The sequence below is a fragment of the Podarcis filfolensis genome (genome assembly GCF_964270895.1).
Source record: "Podarcis filfolensis genome assembly, chromosome: 6".
Taxonomy (NCBI): domain Eukaryota; kingdom Metazoa; phylum Chordata; class Lepidosauria; order Squamata; family Lacertidae; genus Podarcis; species Podarcis filfolensis.
Window position 1 is genome coordinate 38291133 of NC_139609.1, and position 18412 is coordinate 38309544.

The window sequence follows — 18412 nt, forward strand, 5'->3', positions numbered from 1 at the left end:
TTTGGTGGCTGGTACAGGGCCAATTAGTTGCCCATTTACTGAGGTTCTTACATATAACTTGGAGTCTTTATATAGGCTTTTTATCAAGAATAGTAATCTTTTGTCAATGTTGGTAGCATTGAGTTTAGCCCAAAGTTTGACTCGTGATGTCCTTCAGATGTTGCTGGACTACAACTCCTTTTATCCTTTAGCATTGGCTGCAGCTGATACAAGTTGAAGTCCAAAAACAGGCATGTTGGCTACCCCTGGTTCGTTATCTGCAAAGGACCAGTTTCAAAATCAAAATATCCATTCCAATATGAATCAAGTTAACTGAATTGCTTCTGGAAAATGCTCTATGCCTCTAAAAGTCCATGTCCATACTGCATGAAAAGTGATTTTTTTGCTCATTTTCTTACATCAACCTATAGGATCCAAATTGTGAGATATATCCAATTAATTCAGATGTTTGCAGTATTCTAGCCAGAAAAGTAGCATGGCTTACCTCATGTCAAATTGTCTTGTCTTCAAAGAGACACACAGTCTCCTGAAAACACATAGATCCGATGGCATCAGAGAAAAGTGCCTCATTAATTTTGTTTGTGCAAATAAGAAACAATTTCATTTCAAGCTTTAAATGCAAAACAGAAGCTAGAAAGCATTTGGGAGGTCCATCAACGCAGAACTGAACATCAATTATAGCACACAATATATGAACTGATCTATAGCAGCCCAACACTGCAGCTTTAAGCTGTACTACAGACATGTACAGGGACACAGTAGTGGTGGAACTTGGAACGAACGAACTGTTCAACAATACCCAGGGCTGTCCCTATCATTAGGCAGAGTGAAGCAGCCATCTCAGGCACTGGCAGGGGAACGGGGGCGCGGAGGGAGCGGACCGCCCCCGGCACCACTATTCTGTTAGGGTGCCATCGTGGTGCCCCCCCCCCCAGACAGCCACCGCACACACCCCGGTTGGCACATCACACCCCCAGAACACGCGCCACGCCCTTGCGGGTGGTGCGCAACCCCCTAGCGGGTTGTGTACAACGCCCCTGCCTGTTCTCCGACCCCGGTAGTGGAGCATGCAGCTTCGCCACTAATCTCAGGCAGCAGATGCAGGGGGCAGAGAGTGGCAGGAAGGCATTGGAAGACAGCTGTGTATGCTGCACAACCTGCCTTTTGACCAATAAACTAGCCTCCTGTCCTCAAGTGTTGTTTCATGGCTAGTGTTCAACCCTAGCTTCAACACTGTTCCACTGCTACTGTAGAAGTGAGATTCAGCTACCAGTCTGATCAGCTTATGAACATGGAAATGTGGCTGAAGCACCCGAATGCCTGGGGCTGGCCTTGTACCCCATCTGAACTGATTCCACTTCAGAACTACATTTATAATGCTAAAACATTACAGGATGTATAGGTGTTAGGGTACTAATGGCAAAAGCTGGAATGAAAATCAAAGCACACTTTTCAAATATTAGATAGACAATGGGCAACAGTGCTGACAGTCTAACTGCACAAAAAGGAAGTGGCAGGGGGGAAGCAGCAGCCTTATGCAGATGTTCTAAATATGGCGACAATCAGCCTATGGTGGGATGATATCACTCCCTCCTACACATCATGACTATTGCCAGATTTAGAACAGTTGCATAGGTACTAATAGTTCTTTTCCTAAATATACATAAGATTTCATAACTCAGAGCCTTTTTGCTCAGATGTTAAGTGAGGGGTAGTACCTCTGGTGGGGGACATGCCATACTCCTTCTGGTGTAGTTTGCCCACCCTGCACTCAGCTCTCACCTGTGGCTCCTAGAAGCTGTCAGCATGTGACAGTGGTCACATTCTGGGAAACGGCTTCAACTGACCAGGTGAGGATAGCTGATGAGTCTCAGCCCCTTGGTTTGTTAGGGACTTCCCCCTGCATGTGAAGACAGGCTCTGGTGAATGGAAGGATGAGACCAATAGTGGGTGCAATGGTCAAAAAGATGGTTTCTGCAGGTGCTATAGAGGGAAGTGAGGGGCAGATGGGGCTCATCAACCTAGAAAGATAATCCATCTAGGAGGGGGGGAAATTCTGATCCTAAACCTCTTCTGCCTTGCGGGATAACTACAGGAAAAGAAAAGGCTAAGGAGTAAACCCTACACAAATCCAGAGTGGAGTCCCTAAGACAGTTGGATGGCACCTTGTATGCCTCCTTTCAGCAACTCATGCAACCCAGCTGGTACCAAAGTATTGCTCTGCTTTCCTTTGGACCATATCTGCAAGGCCGAGAGGGAGGTCTTGTCATCTGGGCAGCCCAGGATCTCCATACACACTTCGCAGGTTTGCACCCTAGGGAGGTAATTTCAGTGCTGCTAATGCGGTGGTTTGACTTCACCCCCAGAGGCACATTCCATTGTCTCTCGAGACACATGGATGCCAGCAACAACTTTTTCACATGCAGGGAGATGGTGACTTGAGGATGCTATCAATGAGTGCTTCCCACATATGCTTTCTGAGGGATAGTTGGGTAGAAGACTGTGTAATAAAGGTAAAAAGGTATACAAAGGACTGAATTAATTCCTAAGTTGAAGCCTTGAGGACACACACATAATACTATGTTCCACTGAGGATTTCTTTCAGGTAAAGACATTTAGAATTAGGTGTTCTGACTGCATTATATACTGCAGCTAATTGCAGCCTTCCATGCAGCCTTTTACCTGAACCCTAAGCATACACATTCATAAACATTACATTAACTGGGCTGTAATTGACAGGTAAGTAAAAGTGGGTTGTAATCTTAGGCTGGAATTTAAAAGGGCATAAATGCACCCTGTTTCATTTCAGTGCCATGTTTGCCTCCATTTGCCTGCAAAAAATTGTACCCCTGACATCAGAAAACAGCTTGATTTTCAGTCGCAAGTTTCTAAAGAGTTTCTAAGGAGAAAACAGGAGGAAAACAGAATTAATTTTTCCCCTTTGTAAAAAACCCCCCACCAAAACCTCATATGAGTTTGCTTCAAAGCCCTAGTAATAAAAGTAAAGGGCTTTTTAGATTACAGTATAGTGGATAATCCTTAAGAACAAAATATACAATAACAAAATGTACTAATCAATATACTCTGAGAATTCAGATCATCTTCAAGTGAAAACGACTTTCCCACAATATTTTCATCCAGATAACCAATTCTTGCAGCAGTGTGCCACACTGCTACCATTTCTATGCACAAGTTTTATTTTACCCAACATATTCTTGAACAGGACAACCTACAGCCATCATAGCTTTTTTTCCTCACCATGCTAAAAAATCTGAGGACTAATATATATCATTCATCATCACTCAGTGTGTGTTAGGTGAATATGTGAATGGTCTCATTGAAAGAGTACTGTATTGTGTTTGAGGTACATCAGCAAATATGAAACTTCAGCACATGTTCTTTGACCTGAAACGGCTGTTCAACATTATACAAATAATCAAGGGATGAAAAACATGTATCTGAGATCACCCTGAGATTATCTGGCTAAAATTTTAAGAAAATATGCATTTGTATACTTTATTAGCTGTGTAGATTATCATAAAAACAACTATGCTGAATAGCTTCCAAGCTGAGTGAAGCTAACAATAAAATCTTTATAAAGTGGTTGATGAAATGGAGATGAATTAAAATCATTTAAGATTTTCTAAACAGAAGACCTTCTAATTAACCTCCTAAAGGGTGACCACTTTAGCAACAACTTCACTTTCAATGATAAACAGCACTTAGACATACAAGGTCCACCTATGCTACCCACTTGGCTCCTTTTTAACGCCATATTATCCATGGGCAAACTGGAACAAGCCATCTTTAAGGAACTTGCCAACGAAGATGATACACTAAGTATATATTTGTAGTACGGACCAGTGGCATGGAAAGTGTGTGACAATTCAGGAACTGTATCAGTTCTGTTTATCCAGGAATCAATTTTTTATGCAATAGCACTACAGTGGTACCTTGGTTTGCAACCGCTTTGGATTACAACCGTTTTGGATTACAACCACGTCAAACCCGGAAGTGTTCCTTTTTTTGGATTACAACCAATTTTGGTTTTGCCCCATTGGCGAAAGCGTGCCTTGGGTTACAACCTGTTTTGGTTTACAACCGGACCTCCGGAACGGATTATGGTTGTAAACCAAGGTACCACTGTACTGAAAAATGCACACATGTCTTTCATCAAGGTTCTCCTCACCAAACAAAACAAGATAGCTATACACTGATATTCATATCTGCTGAAACTGGGATTCCTGCCATCCACGAATAAATCAAGTGCTCACAAATGTTAAAAAGAAGGTATTCTGAATATGCCATTATCCATAAAAGCCACAAAGCATCTGTCTAGCCAAAAATCCATCTACTGTAAAGATGAAGAAGATACTAAGAAGGAGCACCCTAAGACTTGGGTGGCATACTTTTAATCTACTATCTCCTAAGTAAACCCCTTGCCAGCCACTTCACAATACCTTGAAAAAGCTAACAGAAAGCCTTCTTTCATTCCACAAGTCTCCAAATGTCTGCCATCAACCCCGGGTCATATCACTGTGAATCCAGTCATTGAAATACCTGTGCTCATCTTGAAGAAATTGTTGCTTTCAAAAGCAGAATGCTGGCAAGAAATTCAAGAGAACGTTGTATGTTATGGAAGGCAGATGTCAATGCCACACGCAATGCGTTGGAAAGACTACATAATTTTGCACCCATTTCAGAAATGGCGGGTCACCCATCACAACAAAAGAACTTGAATAACTGATAGAAAAGCATTTTAAACGTAGATAGATACTACCTTTCAGACTTAGAAATATTTCCAATTGAGAGATCATCCAGTCACGACACCCCACTGGTCACACTAGAAGCAAGACATAACTCCTTAAGTCAGAGCATCCCAACATTCTATAGCCTTAATTTAAAGAACAACATTGGCAAGTGTATATGGTGTTTCGTTTTGTTTCTAAAACATGATCTCCCTAAGAACTCTTTCTCTCCTTTGCATTCTTTGAATTATTACCTTGTTCCCCAGTATCTGGTCTGTAATGCAGATATATTATGCACAAAGTTGATCAAGTAAATATTAGTATATAGCATCAGATAAAAAAGTTTTGGCTTGCAATAACTTTTAATTTGTAATATTTTTAACTTCATCTGGTGGTTGTGTTTATCTTTCCTTTGTTGGACGCAACTCTTGAGTGTGTTTGCAGGAGTTGGATGCAAATAGCAAAGTATTGTTATTAATGTTCTTGTAATAACAAATACATTTGGCCTTAAGATGTAATGGGTAATTTTCTGCTTCTACATACTTAACTACCCTTTCAAACTAAATATACATAACACAAATCTTGCAGGTAACAAAATGAAAGAGGAAGGGAGAGAATTTTTGTTTTTTGTTTTCAATTGCATGTATAACTAAAGCCAAAACTAACAACATTATTTAAATATGAAGTACAGTATTGATTTCTTTAGATATGTGACCCCGGTACAGATTGCGAAAATGTAAAAAAATCCTCTAAAATATGTTGGAAATGTAAAGATAATGAAGGTACGTTTTTGCATATGTGGTGGACCTGTAAAAAGGCAAAAGACTTCTGGGAAATGATATATAATGAATTAAAAAAGATGTTTAAGAAAACTTTTCATAAAAAACCAGAAGCCTTTTTTGCTTGGAATAACGGGGGAAGAAATACCAAAGAATGTAAAGAGACTATTTATGTATGCTACAACGGCTGCTAGAATGCTATTTGCCTAAAAGTGGGAAGAGGAGGGTGTACCGACGAAGGAAGAATCGATAATTAAGATTATGGACTATGCCGAAATGAAAAACTTACCATGAAAATTAGACACCAAGACAAGAAGAAATTCGAGAGAGATTGGAAAAAAATTATAGACTATGTTAAACAACACTATAAATATGTCAAAACATTAGCAGGATTGGTGTAGCATTTATGAACTAATTTGATATTTTATTTAAATATGAAGAAGCGAAAATTAATTGGAAAAGTAATTATATGCAAGGGGAAGAAATGAAAAAAAAACTGGAAACCGGGGGGTGGTGGGAAGTCAAACAAGATGAATTTGGTGTTAAGATGAATGGGGAAATGTTGTTATTTTTTTAAAAATCTTGGAAAATAAAAAATATTTTTTTAAAAAAGGATTTCTTAATACTGCATATGGTTTAAAAACCCACTGTTACCCAACCAACGTAATAGGTATATTGGCTCCTAAATTGTAAAGTTCCAGTAAAATGGTTTTCTTCTTCCATGTAGATAATGACACCTTGAAATATATACAGCTGCTGACAATGAACGTGAAATAATACAACCTTCTAATTCAGCATTCACTAGCTTTTTCTGTAAATCTTATGCTTAATTTTCAAGGCAGTTACTTTATGGGACCCTCCATGAGTGTTCCTGCACAGCAACTGAATTGATTGCTCCCTTTTTCTTGTTCAGGAAATACATACAATGCTCCATCAATTCCATATCACCTGTTACCCTCACTATGAACCAACCACCTAAAAACACAAATATGTCCTCCAAACAATATGTAAATCAAAAATGGAGGGACAGTTCTCAAGGTCTTCCTATACCCACAAGTCCCTCCACATCACACTACATAAAAGAAAAACATTAACTTATATAACAAGATGTAAAATAAAGGAAAGAAAATGGACCACACAATTATTGTTATTACAAGAAAAAACATTGAACAGAGATAAACTTAGACTGATTCATTTTGTTTTTCTAAACATAATATATGATAGAAGCCAAAAATACCAAAATGTGTGGGCCAGTGTCCTGCCATTCCTTTACAAATCTTATGAATGTGATAGCAACAGGTTAGAAAGAGCTGAGAACTTAAGGATTAATAACTGAAATTACTTTTCAAAAAGAAAAAAAATGGATGAAGCGTGCGCACACACACTTTGCTTATTAGTGAGGATACCCATTTTTTCACATGTCTCAATATTATATAAATGCAGCCGTAAAATTCAGAAAGGATGCAGTCCTAATTAGATCTACTGTATAATGTGTAAACATTATGGCCAAAGAGATGCGAGTGTAACCTGAACACATCCACCATGTATGTATATCACTGGTGAACGAGTATGCTAAGGTAAAACCAATATTCCTTGATGCATCATATTAAAGATCAAAAGCGGACTAAGGGATACAACAGTAAGTAGAAGGCATGAACTAGTGTTGTCACAACCGTTCAAATATCTCCCACAGTTCTGCAACCCATTTATCCATCCCCCCACCCAGCCACCCCCAGAAAGTAGGTCAAAAAGAAAAGCAAGGAAATAATCACAGCGCAGCTATAAGCAAAACAGTGCAAATTGCCCTGCTTTCCACTGAACAGTTAACCCTCAGTTATGATACCACACACTCACTGCACGGTTTGGGCAGAGTTTTTGTTCCAGAGATTGTTTGGAGCAAGTTCAGAGGATCACCCGCCCGCCCCCCCCCCCCCCAACCTCCAACCGCCGGGTGCTTCGCCTCAGCTGTCAGCACAGGGAACAGGCAGGCTAGTCTTAACCTGCCGCCCCCGAGAAGTCTCCTCGACAGGCACCTTGGCACCCCGAAGTTCGCCGGCGCTGTTCTTCCTGTGGGTGCTCTGGCGGCGAAAAGGCGCCAGGAGTTTGTCCTCGCCAGCGCGAGCCAGAGAGCCTTGCATATGTGCTGCACGTTCCAGAAGCCAGAACACCGTCGGCAGGCAGGCGGGGAGGCATTTTGGTCTCCCTTTTGGGTGGTTTAAACTAATTTTAATAATATTTTTATATAAAAAAAACCCTAAATGCCTCCTCCGCCCGTCTCCCCGCCGCCACCCCGGTCATCTTTTGGTACCCCTCCGACGGGGAAGCGAGTGTGCTGCACACCTCCCCGCACCCCCTAGGTAAACAACCCACGCCAGTTCCCACGGGTTTTTTTTGGTAAGGGCTGAGGGGCCGAAAACGTTGCTGCACCACCTCGGCGTCCCTTGGCTACTCGCCTCCCCCCCCCCCACCGGAGTATCTTACCTTTGCCGCTATCCTTCCTAGCGGAGGCGGCAGTGGCAGCGGCGGCGGCGGCGCGCGCTCCCTCTCCGCCTGCCCGCCCCGCGCGCCCCGAAACGAGGCTCCCTCGCTGCTTCCGCCGGAGAGGCGAAAAGGCGCTTTCTTTTCTGCGCCTCCCGACTAGCGCTCGTTGTTGCTCCTCCACCTGATGCTCCCCCAGCAGCGCGCAGCAGCAGCAGCCTCGGTCTCTCCTCCGCGGCGCCTCTTCGTGAGCAGCAGCGGCAACAGCGGCACCTAAGGCTGCCTTAGAGCTCTGCCAGGCTGCCCAAAGCAGCGCGCTGAACGGCAACGTAACACAGTTGGTGTGTGTGTGAAGGAGGGGAGAGGGCGGGACACCACTTGTCGAGGCTGCTCTGCTCACCCAGGCAGCTCCAGGCGCTGACAGACCCTCTCCAAACACGCAAACACCAGTTGCGCCCTGGTCAGTGGGGACGGCAGAGAGCTCGCGTTGCTCTGGGAGGAAGGGGTGGGGGAGAGAAATATTAAATCTCAGGCAGGAGGCTGAAAGATTAACTTCAGAGATCCGTGGGGGCACAAATGATCTTCTACCCCTTCTTCAATGAGCAAGGGGCGTACTAGCCGTCAGGCAAGGGAAGTCATAAAATGGGGCCTACACGGGATGTTCTATATCGCAATGTAGTCTGCACCGCTTTGTCAGACTTCAGTACTCGTCCTTACAAGCTGTTTAGAAGTTTCTCAAATAAGAAGTGTTTGTCTGTGGCCATATTTGCCCAAACTGATACTTCACTGCACATGACATTCCTGTGTTTTTCTCATAAAATTTGCACACAGTCATTATTTGAACATTACCCATTTCCACCTGCAATTTCCTACAAGGAGGTGGTTTTGTGAAAGAGAGGAGGTTTCTCTGTTTGCCCAAACCTGGAATAGCCTGTATTTGCTTTACATAGTACCGTATTTTACATAGCACACGTTTGCACAATTGTTTCTTGCCACACACAAACTGTTTTACATGCACATACGGTATGTGCTAAAGGTTTGAAACCAGATTGATTTCCTTATCTCGCCCTAGAAGCCCCGCAGTTTTGTACAGTATGCAACAATTCTTAACTAGATATTCTTTGTCCCTTCGTGTGACTACAGTTCCCAGGATTTATACTGATATGAGACAGAAACTGAATGAACATGTATTCCAGCTAGCAATAAAAGAGGTAAGGCAAAGCAGCATTTGACCATAAAACTGATAGGTCCAGTCTCCTTCCACTCCTCCAAGAATGCTACTTCTATAAACCATTTCCGCAAGGGAGGAAGAGGGGCTGTTTGCACAACTGGCAAGGCTTGAGCAGGCCCTCTGCATAGGGCCACTGGTGGCCACCACACATGCTGACCTGGGCCTCCATCAGGCACTACCACCCCCAGTTCTGCTCCTTAGTAGTGCTGCAGTTGCCAGTTACTCAGCCTATCCTGGACGGGATTACCTTGTAGTGTTTTGAGGGTGGAGGCCAGGGTATGCCATGTTATATCACTCAAAACATGGCTGGTGCAGACTGGAGCTGAGTGAGCCCTTGGCATTCATCGCAAAAGCTCTGGTGCCATCAAGTAAGCCCATTCAGGGTGAGTGGGTGAATCACTGGCAGTTCTGTGGCTGCAGCACTGCCTGTGGGAGCAAGAGTTGGTGGCCACTGGTAGCAACAGTGGTGGGTAAGCATTGATAAAGGCTGGTTCAGTGGGGGAAACAGGGTACTGCCCCACCAACCTCAGTCCACCTTCAGCCAGCTTCCAGACTTACAACAAATCTGGGTGATGGAACTGCTTGTCAGCTTCCTCATCCATTGTCTCAGAATCCAGCCACAGTATACATTTAAAGCAGTACCATACCACTTTAAATAGTCATGGCTTCCTAGGAACTGTTGTTTGTTAGGGGTGCTGAGGGTTGTTTGGACACCCCTATTCCCCTCAGAGAGTTATAGTTCCCTGGGAAGAGGGATTGATTGTTAAACCACTGTGGCAAAAGATGTTGCGAGGTCTGTGGACTGAGCATGCTATGATGTCAGTGAAGCAAGGCATGAGATTCTACAAGGACCTACTTCACTGAAAGACAATATGATTGCAACTTTCAAGTGCTATTCACAGGAAAAAATCCTAAAGGGCCTTGTCCATGGAATATAGAGGAATAATTACAAATATAGAATTCTCCATCTGAGAGGTGGATTGGGGATTATCTGATGTCTTTAATGGGAAACTGTGGTGAGAGTCCTAAGCAAAGGTGATCAAAGCCATCTGTTTGTTGTTGACAGAAGAGTGCCTCCCAGCGAGGACTGATGAAGAGGTGTTGTTGTTTTTAGCAGTTTATGCAATCAAACTGCTGTGAAACATGCTATGAATTTTTTTACCACTTTAAGTTCTTATGCACCTTATAGCATAGTAGTATTAATTGCTATTTATTTTACAATATATGATCAAGCTTCTAGGAACTATGAGCACAGTTCTTTTAGCCCCTATGAAAATTTGTTAATTTTGTACAATTTGGTTTAGTACTGCCATGCAGTGGCTGTTAGATATATTATAGTTGTCATGAGATTACATTAGGATGATCATTATATTTGTTATTAATTGATATGTTTTAACTGAAGGACAGTTTGTTTTGTGATGATTTTAAGTGTTATTTATTTAACTTGAGTTATTTATTGATTTACTTATATTTGATACTGTAATGATGTATTGATTTGCATTTCTGCTGTAAGCCACTTTAAGCATATTTATATGGCAGGAAGAAACAAGAGATACAAACTCTTCTCCTTCCTGTTGCCCTCTCTCTCTTTGCTCTCTTCTTCAACCAACAGTGAAAGCAGACATGTCACTGCTTGCTTCAGCTCCAGGCTCAAAATGTAAGTATTTTGCCTGTATAGTTTTTACTGCTGCCTTTGCTGTGAACCAATGCAAGACTATCAAGTAAGTAAATCATATTTTAAACTTACTTTACAAATTGTTTTTTGTTTTTGTTTTTTTGTTAAGTGAGGTAAGAAGGGGGAAGCCAGCTTACTTCGTTAGCTGGACTTGCTCAAAAGGCAGGTTTTGCAGCCCAATTCCCAAAGCTTCTATTTTGCTGCCAAGGATGAGATTTTAAAACCCTCTTTAACCTACACACATGAAGAGAAAAATTGTAGTTAATATACCCTCTCATACTCATCAAACCCACCCCACAGAAGTCAAATTTAACTTCCTATAGTAGTCTGATAGCGACCATTTTACATGCGTCCAAAATTGATGCACAGTCACACACTTCTTGTTGCTGATCCGGAAGTTGCCCGAAAACAGGGGTGGGGCTGAACAGGGAAAGCTTATGTAAACTTTGCCGAAACACACAGGGGGCAGGAATGGAACCCCTCTGCAAAATGGTTGCCGCCTGTATAAGAAAGAAGTCCATAATTGCTAGAATGAAGAGGGATCTCAGAATCTCCTATTCATTTTTGAAAGCTGTTCATTTTTTTGCTCTGCATTTCTGCAGCTCTTAAGATATCATAACGAAATCATGCATAACAATTCCTAAAGTCAAGAAGCAGGGTTTCGTCTATGTTTTGATACAATTGGACACCATTTTTAATCAAGGTGGTGGACTGAAACTTAAAAATTGCGCCGACTTTAACCACTGATTTTTTAAAAATGCACTGATTTTTCCCACCTTAGAATTCTGAGTAATGCTGGGTTTGAGGCTGCTAGTATCCTGAAGAAAGAGAATAAAATGTTCTTTGGGAAATTATTTTAAAACATTGCTGCTGTGGATACTCTCAGAGCAATCACTTGCCAACAAGAGCAAAAAGCTACCATCCTTTTTGCACACTGATGGAACATCCATCATAGCCTACATTTGCTCAGGCTACACCACTCTGAAAAGAACAGATGATGCTACCAAGTCTGAAGGAGCCCTGGTCCAAGTGTCCTCTGCCCCCCTGCCCCATACTGCTGTGTTCCTGCTGCTACTTTCCCCACTGCAACACTGGTGACTTTGCTCCCACTCTGCTTACCAGGTGACAGTGGGAAGAGGTCTCTCTTTTATGTATATATATATATATATATATATATATATATATATATGGTTGGGTGGCTGGGCATGCTCAACAATAAAGTGCTGGTCAGTATTGGGGAATGAAGATGGTGGGCAGGCCAGGACAGTGATGCTTGAAAAATAATTAAAGTAGCAGGTCCTGCATTCATTAAAAAATAAATAAATGCATAATTAATATGACATGAAATATTCTGATGAAGACTGAAGCAATTATGTTGATGTGAACTGTCCTAGATTAAAAAAACACAAAGCAGGTAGGGTGGTGGCAGTGCCACAGAAGCAACTTGTCATCAGGGCACAAAACACCTCTTCTGCCTCTGCAGAAGTTTAATTGGAAGCTACAAAGCAGACTCTTGCTAATTCTCCCATATTAATTAGGAACCCTGCTGTGGATTTTCAGATTATGCACATTAGTGAATAAACAAACAAGCTTGAATCATCATTACAATCCAGGAAGTCATGCTACAGAGAGCATTTTGTGCTCATTTGGGTTAGTGTCAATTAGTGTTGTTTATGGGGGAAATGTGCTTATATATTGGTAAATAGGCATTAGGGATGATTTTTTTTGTTTAAGTAATGGGCTCTCTAATCTCAGAATTTCAGTTGCTGTAGTATTTTGTAGCAGTTTTGCAAACAGGATTTTATCCGTGTGTGTGTGTGTGTGTGTGTGTGTGTGTGTGTGTATCCCTAAGTAGACTGCACCCATTAGAATTGGAGGACTGTGCATATATTCCACCACAGAATTTGGTACCAGGGGCAAAATCCTCCATTCTGACAATCCCAGCGTTCATAATTATACAAAAGCAAGTTCTTAACCACAAAGAAGAGCTTAAAGTCTGTGAGCAATGCTAAGGTGAAGTCTCCACATCTAGAGTGGGATTCAGTATTTTTAGTGAATGTAAGAACAAACAGCAAGCTATGTAGTTAAGTAATTTTTGACTCTGAACAACTTGGAGATATCTTACTACCCTTTCCTATTACTGGATCATTTATGGGGGGAAATTGAATATCACTGATCCTGGTATATAGGTGCTCAGAAAATTTCTATTACTCAGTAGTTTTTTGTGTGTGACTTTAATCAATGTAATATCCACTGCGTTTCTGCCACCCACACGTGTGCTGATATTCTCAAAGAGTTGGTAGGAAGTGTTATTAAAGCTGGAATGATTAAGCATGTGGAAAAAAAAACCAGTCTTGTAGAATAAGGATCTTAATTGCTTCTGCAAAGAGGCATGCTGCTTCACTACTAAAAAAGGCCCTCTAATTGCAGAGGGGTGGACAAACAAAAAAAGGACTTCTGAATTTGGAGAAGAGGAGGTCTGAGTCCCAGGCTATGTCCATGCAATACATTTTAGGCGCATGGCTGGCCCCTCAAGCATCCTGAACTGTGTAGTTTGTTAAGGTTGCTGGAAATTAGAGTTCTTTGGGGAGTAAACTACAGTTACTAAGATTCTTTGTGGGACTGTGAGACATGTATTATTGTACCACTGAGGTCCAGCTCCGAGGGCCTTCTGGCGGTTCCCTCACTGCGAGAGGCCAAGTTACAGGGAACCAGGCAGAGGGCCTTCTCGGTGGTGGCGCCCGCCCTGTGGAACGCCCTCCCATCAGATGTCAAAGCGATAAACAACTACCTGACATTCAGAAGACATCTGAAGGCAGCCCTGTTCAGCGAAGTTTTTAATATGTGACATTTTAGTGTATTTTTCATCTTTGCTGGAAGCCGCCCAGAGTGGCTGGGGAAACCCAGCCAGATGGGCGGGGTACAAATAATAAATTATTATTATTATTATTATTATTATTATTATTATTATTATTAGGATGTGGCCTCGTCCTTGGTGCTGGGCTCTGGAACTGTTACTCCTTCCCCCTTTTAAACTTGTTTTTAAAATATCGACATGAAATCAATTTCATATCAAGTGACAGAAAATGCAGTGACCGAAGGGCTTTGCATTGTCTTTGCTATGTGCCCTACATCAGATAAATAGTTTAAAATAAAATAAGGAAATCTGATCAAAAGAGGATTTAGGGGTAAAAAAAGTATTGTTCTGCAAATTGATAGACACACACAATTCAACATCAAGTTCAACTGCAGAAGCTGGAAATTAAAACTGGAAGCTGAATGTTGCATTTCAGGCCTAGTTTTAATTATTTATTTTGGCAACATGGAAAAAAAATCATGCAACACAGGCTGTGCTTTCTTCACTGCCAATGCATTTTCTTTAATGTGAACAGACCTGAATATTTATAGTTTTATTGATAGTAATTCCTTTGTAGTACAAACCTAGCCCAGAACTTCTTTGTTATGCTGTTTGTAGAAACCTAAAACTTGGATTGTCTCAGATGTTGTGATTCAAACTGCATGTCTTATTTAGAAGTAAATGACTGAAAGGAGCATATTAAGACGGGCTCTGTTTTTCAGTACGAGTGGGGCCCTACAGCAGAATCTTTGCAGTGTATCCCTAATCCATGCACAGAGTGTTCCTCTTCAGGAGTCCAGGTGTCCTCAGGCAAGAGCCTTTCCTGCTGTTCAGGCTTCTTCAGAAGAGAGGTTTTCCTGTGAATGACAGTGGGGTTTAAGGTACGTCTCTGGAGAATGATGGGAAGCAGGCTCGTGCAGAGCTTGTCTGAGGCCCAGGATGGGAGTTTTGTTAGAATGAAGTTATAAACTCAAAACAAAAAAACAGCCAGTCCCTAGCAGGGTCCCCCTATTAGCTTAGCCTTCCGAGGCCTGGGACAAGTGTACCCAGCTGCCCCCCGCCCCTTTGCATGGGAAGAGTTCTTCCTCTTCTCCATTCTTCTCTCCTGAAACATCCCGCTTTACCACAAGTAGGTATGGGGGAGAATTTTCAATTCTGTATGCATTTAAAAGCAAACCTACTTAATTTACATTTTCTTTTTTTCTTTTTTGAATATTTTTTATTAAGAATTTCAACATAGCAATTTATCAAAAACACATCATCTTAATTTCCCCCCCATTTCCCCCTCCCCCCCTCCCCAAGAAAAAAAAAGTCCAACCTTCCCACCCCACCCCAGACTTCCCTCAGCTCCTCTCTCTGGTTTTTCAGCACATGTTATTCTCTGCATATTATAAAATTATAAAGATCCTTAATTTATCTATCTATATGTTACCAATAAAATGTTTGTGGTACGTTTATTCAAAACCTGCCAAGGAGTCCAGTTCATTTTGTTGTTTCTTTAAGTACTTTGTAAAAGGTTCCCATTCTTCTTTAAAGTCACAGTTGTCCTTATCACGTAGTTTGTGTGTCAATTTTGCCAATTCCGCACAGTCCATCAGTTTCTCTTGCCACAGTTCTTTGGTCGGGATTTCTTCGTTCTTCCATCCTCGTGCTTTTAAGACTCTTGCTGCCGTTGTCGCGTACATGAAGATGTTTTTCAATTTCCTTGGCAGGTCTTTTCCTACAATCCCTAACAAAAACGCTTCAGGCTTTTTTACAAATGTTAATTGGAACATTTTCTTCAACTCATTGTATATCATTTCCCATAATTTTTTGATTTTACTACAATCCCACCACATATGGTAAAATACTTAATTTCCATTTTCTGAAACTCTGCCAATTGAAGCCATTTTTCTAAATTGTCACTTCTCTGAATTTTGCAAGGTACTTCTCCAGCCAGGGTATAACTTGCATATACTAGTGTAGGGTGGTCCAACTTTTCATACCAAGTGGGCTTCAAGAGTGCTTTGACATGGAACCACCCCGTGCTAGGATATAACTGCTTAAAAGTGCATAAACTAATGAAAATGAAAGATTTGCCACTTCCGAAATGTAAGAAGGACAAGTTTTTTTAATATCATAGGATTTGTTTTGCTAGCCCTAATTCCCATCCGCTTTCTGGATACCCTTATAAACTGTAAGAGGCATGAGGTCAATTCATTCTTTTCCCTCTTCCTCCATAGATCTAGAGCACTCTTCAGCAGTCATGCTTTCTCCCAAAGAATCCTGATAACTATAGTTTATGGAGGGTGCTAAAAATTGTTGAGTGACTCCTCAGAGAAGAGAACATTTTGTTCCTTTCTCACCTGCTTGCAACCACAGCATTAACTGATAGACTCACACAAGCTGTCCAAAATCTAGTTATTTTAGACACCTTTTTTCCTCTCTGCGATAGAGGACTTAGAGCTGTTGCTTATAGAAAACAGCAGAAAAACCCAGGAATTTAGTATGGCTGTGATTGGGCAGTTATATATCCTCTAGGTCTGGGCAATGTCCAGGGCCGACAGTATATTGTAGGTGCGGCTTGCCTGCCAATTTTGTTTTTTAATAACTTTATGTTATTATGTTATTATGCTAGGTACTGCCATACCTCTGCTGCTTGGTTTTTAATAGAATGTTGGCAGCTACCTCGTGTGTGTGTGTGTGTGTGTGTTTGGTTTCATATAAAACTTTCAGTCTCTGCCATTTTGACAGTATTTCAGATGGAGCAACTAATGGAATGTTTAGGAGTATAATAAACAAACTTATGGGCAGGATATTTACAGTAGATTTTCTCCCATACCATGAGAGAGAGAAGAAATTCCAAAATTCCAGTTCTTTCTCCTACTCATGAAATAGCTTTCGGTAATCAATCAATCAATCAATCAATCATTCTTTATCTTCCAATTTATTTGTAACTCATATTCCCAAATATTTAATTCTATGTTCATTTCTCCATGGTATTTTGGTTATCCCTTGAACATCTTTTAAATTTTCATTCGAAACATTATAACGTAGCCACTGTGCTATCTTATAATTTATTTTATAGCCTGATATTTCGCTGTAACTAGATAATAACCTTATGACTTATTTATAAGATTTCTGGGAGTGAGACACAGGGATTATATTAGTATCCAAAGAGCCATATTGGATCCTATGAATGTGTATGTTTTCTGTTATTGCTATAGCCCAAGGTTAAATGATCAGTAGGTCTGCAGTTTGAATCCCTGCAACGGGGTGAGCTCCCGTTGTTCGGTCCCAGCTCCTGCCCACCTAGCAATTCGAAAGCACGTCAAAGTTCATGTAGATAAATAGATACCACTCCAGCGGGAAAATAAACGGCGTTTCTGTGTGCTACTCTGGTTTGCCAGAAGCAGCTTAGTCATGCTAGCCACATGACCCGGAAGCTGTACGTGGACAAACACCGGCTCCCTCGGCCTATAGAGTCGTCTGTGATTGGACCTAACGGTCAGGGGTACCTTTACGGATAAATGACAGTAGCAAAGAGCAGAGGGTATAAAGGGCATCCCTGTCTAGTTCCTCTAGATAAATTTCTTTACAAACTTATATACAACTGCATTCTGAGGGGCTCCCATTAATATGTAGAAACATTTAGCTTATTTTTGGATTGTCCTCTTAAAAACTGATACGTATTCAATCACCTGTTAATTATCAAAGATACTGTAATGATACTAAGGACATCACATTTGTCTGCAATCTACTTGTTTCTTATTTATAGGACTCCATTTTATATTACTGGGATGTAGTTACAGTGCAACCAGTCAGGAGTATGGGAAGTACCTGTGAAAAATGTCGATATTTTCAACATCTCAGTCCTATACACGTTTACCTGAAAATAAGTTCCACTGAACTCCATAAGTAAACAACTAAGGATGCGGAAGAAATTTGATTCAGTTCACATTCAAAGGTGAATGTATCAAATTCACACTTTCTGAAATATGTGAACCAAAGCACAGCTATCCTTCAAAATTCACATTTCCAAATTTCACGGTACAGTTCTCATACAAACAGTGTTTAGATTATGCACATATCATGGGGAAGTGTGTGTAAAAAGAAATATATTAGTCAAAATAACATACAAAAATACATTATATTGGAGAAATTCCCTGCACAAATCTGTACATTGGTTAAAATTGCATGCAAAACGTCTTTATGAGGGGAAGATCTCATTAAAATGCAATGAATTTTCATAAGGATTTTTTAATAAATAAATAAATCACAAATTGCTGCAGAAATGTGGAGAATTAGATTTCAGACTGGAGAAACTGAGGTAACCAAAATAAACAGATCCTTTCATCACTAACTGACAGCACTAAACCTGTTGTTAATGCTACTTGCTTGTAAATAAGGTATTGTTCAATCTTTCATTACAATTAGAATTATTTCATTTTTAAGGCAAATATTTGAAACTGAGAAGTGCTTCAAATTCTGGCTTGGATTTCACTCCTATATTGAAATACTTTTGATGGCAACGAATTCCAGAAGAGCATCCATGTTATTCTGCTGCAACACAAATGGACAACAGGTCTGTGCCACAGGACTTTTTATTGTTTCTGCAATACTTTTGGTGCCTTGTGCATTAAAGGCATTGACAGTAGCCTGGCT

General features: G+C 41.0%; 1 protein-coding gene and 1 long non-coding RNA gene across 3 annotated transcripts in view; one reads left to right on the forward strand and one right to left on the reverse strand.

Moving 5' to 3' along the window:
- The window catches only part of PDE4B (phosphodiesterase 4B), a 255342-nt gene extending 247043 nt beyond the window's left edge, over positions 1–8299 (reverse strand). Inside the window, exon 1 of the mRNA XM_083621144.1 lies at positions 8009–8299. The gene's annotated coding sequence lies outside the window, so the exon portion shown is untranslated. The remainder of the gene's footprint in view (positions 1–8008) is intronic.
- Positions 8300–8338: 39 nt separating this feature from the next.
- LOC310765762 lies at positions 8339–18403 on the forward strand. Of its 2 annotated transcripts, none has more exons than XR_014549779.1 (4): positions 8339–8465; positions 9149–9216; positions 10849–10957; positions 18203–18403. It is a non-coding gene; the product is annotated as an uncharacterized lncRNA (long non-coding RNA). The 2 variants fall into 2 exon arrangements; XR_014549780.1 differs by lacking the exon at positions 18203–18403 and adding an exon at positions 14491–14595.
- Positions 18404–18412: the final 9 nt, after the last annotated feature.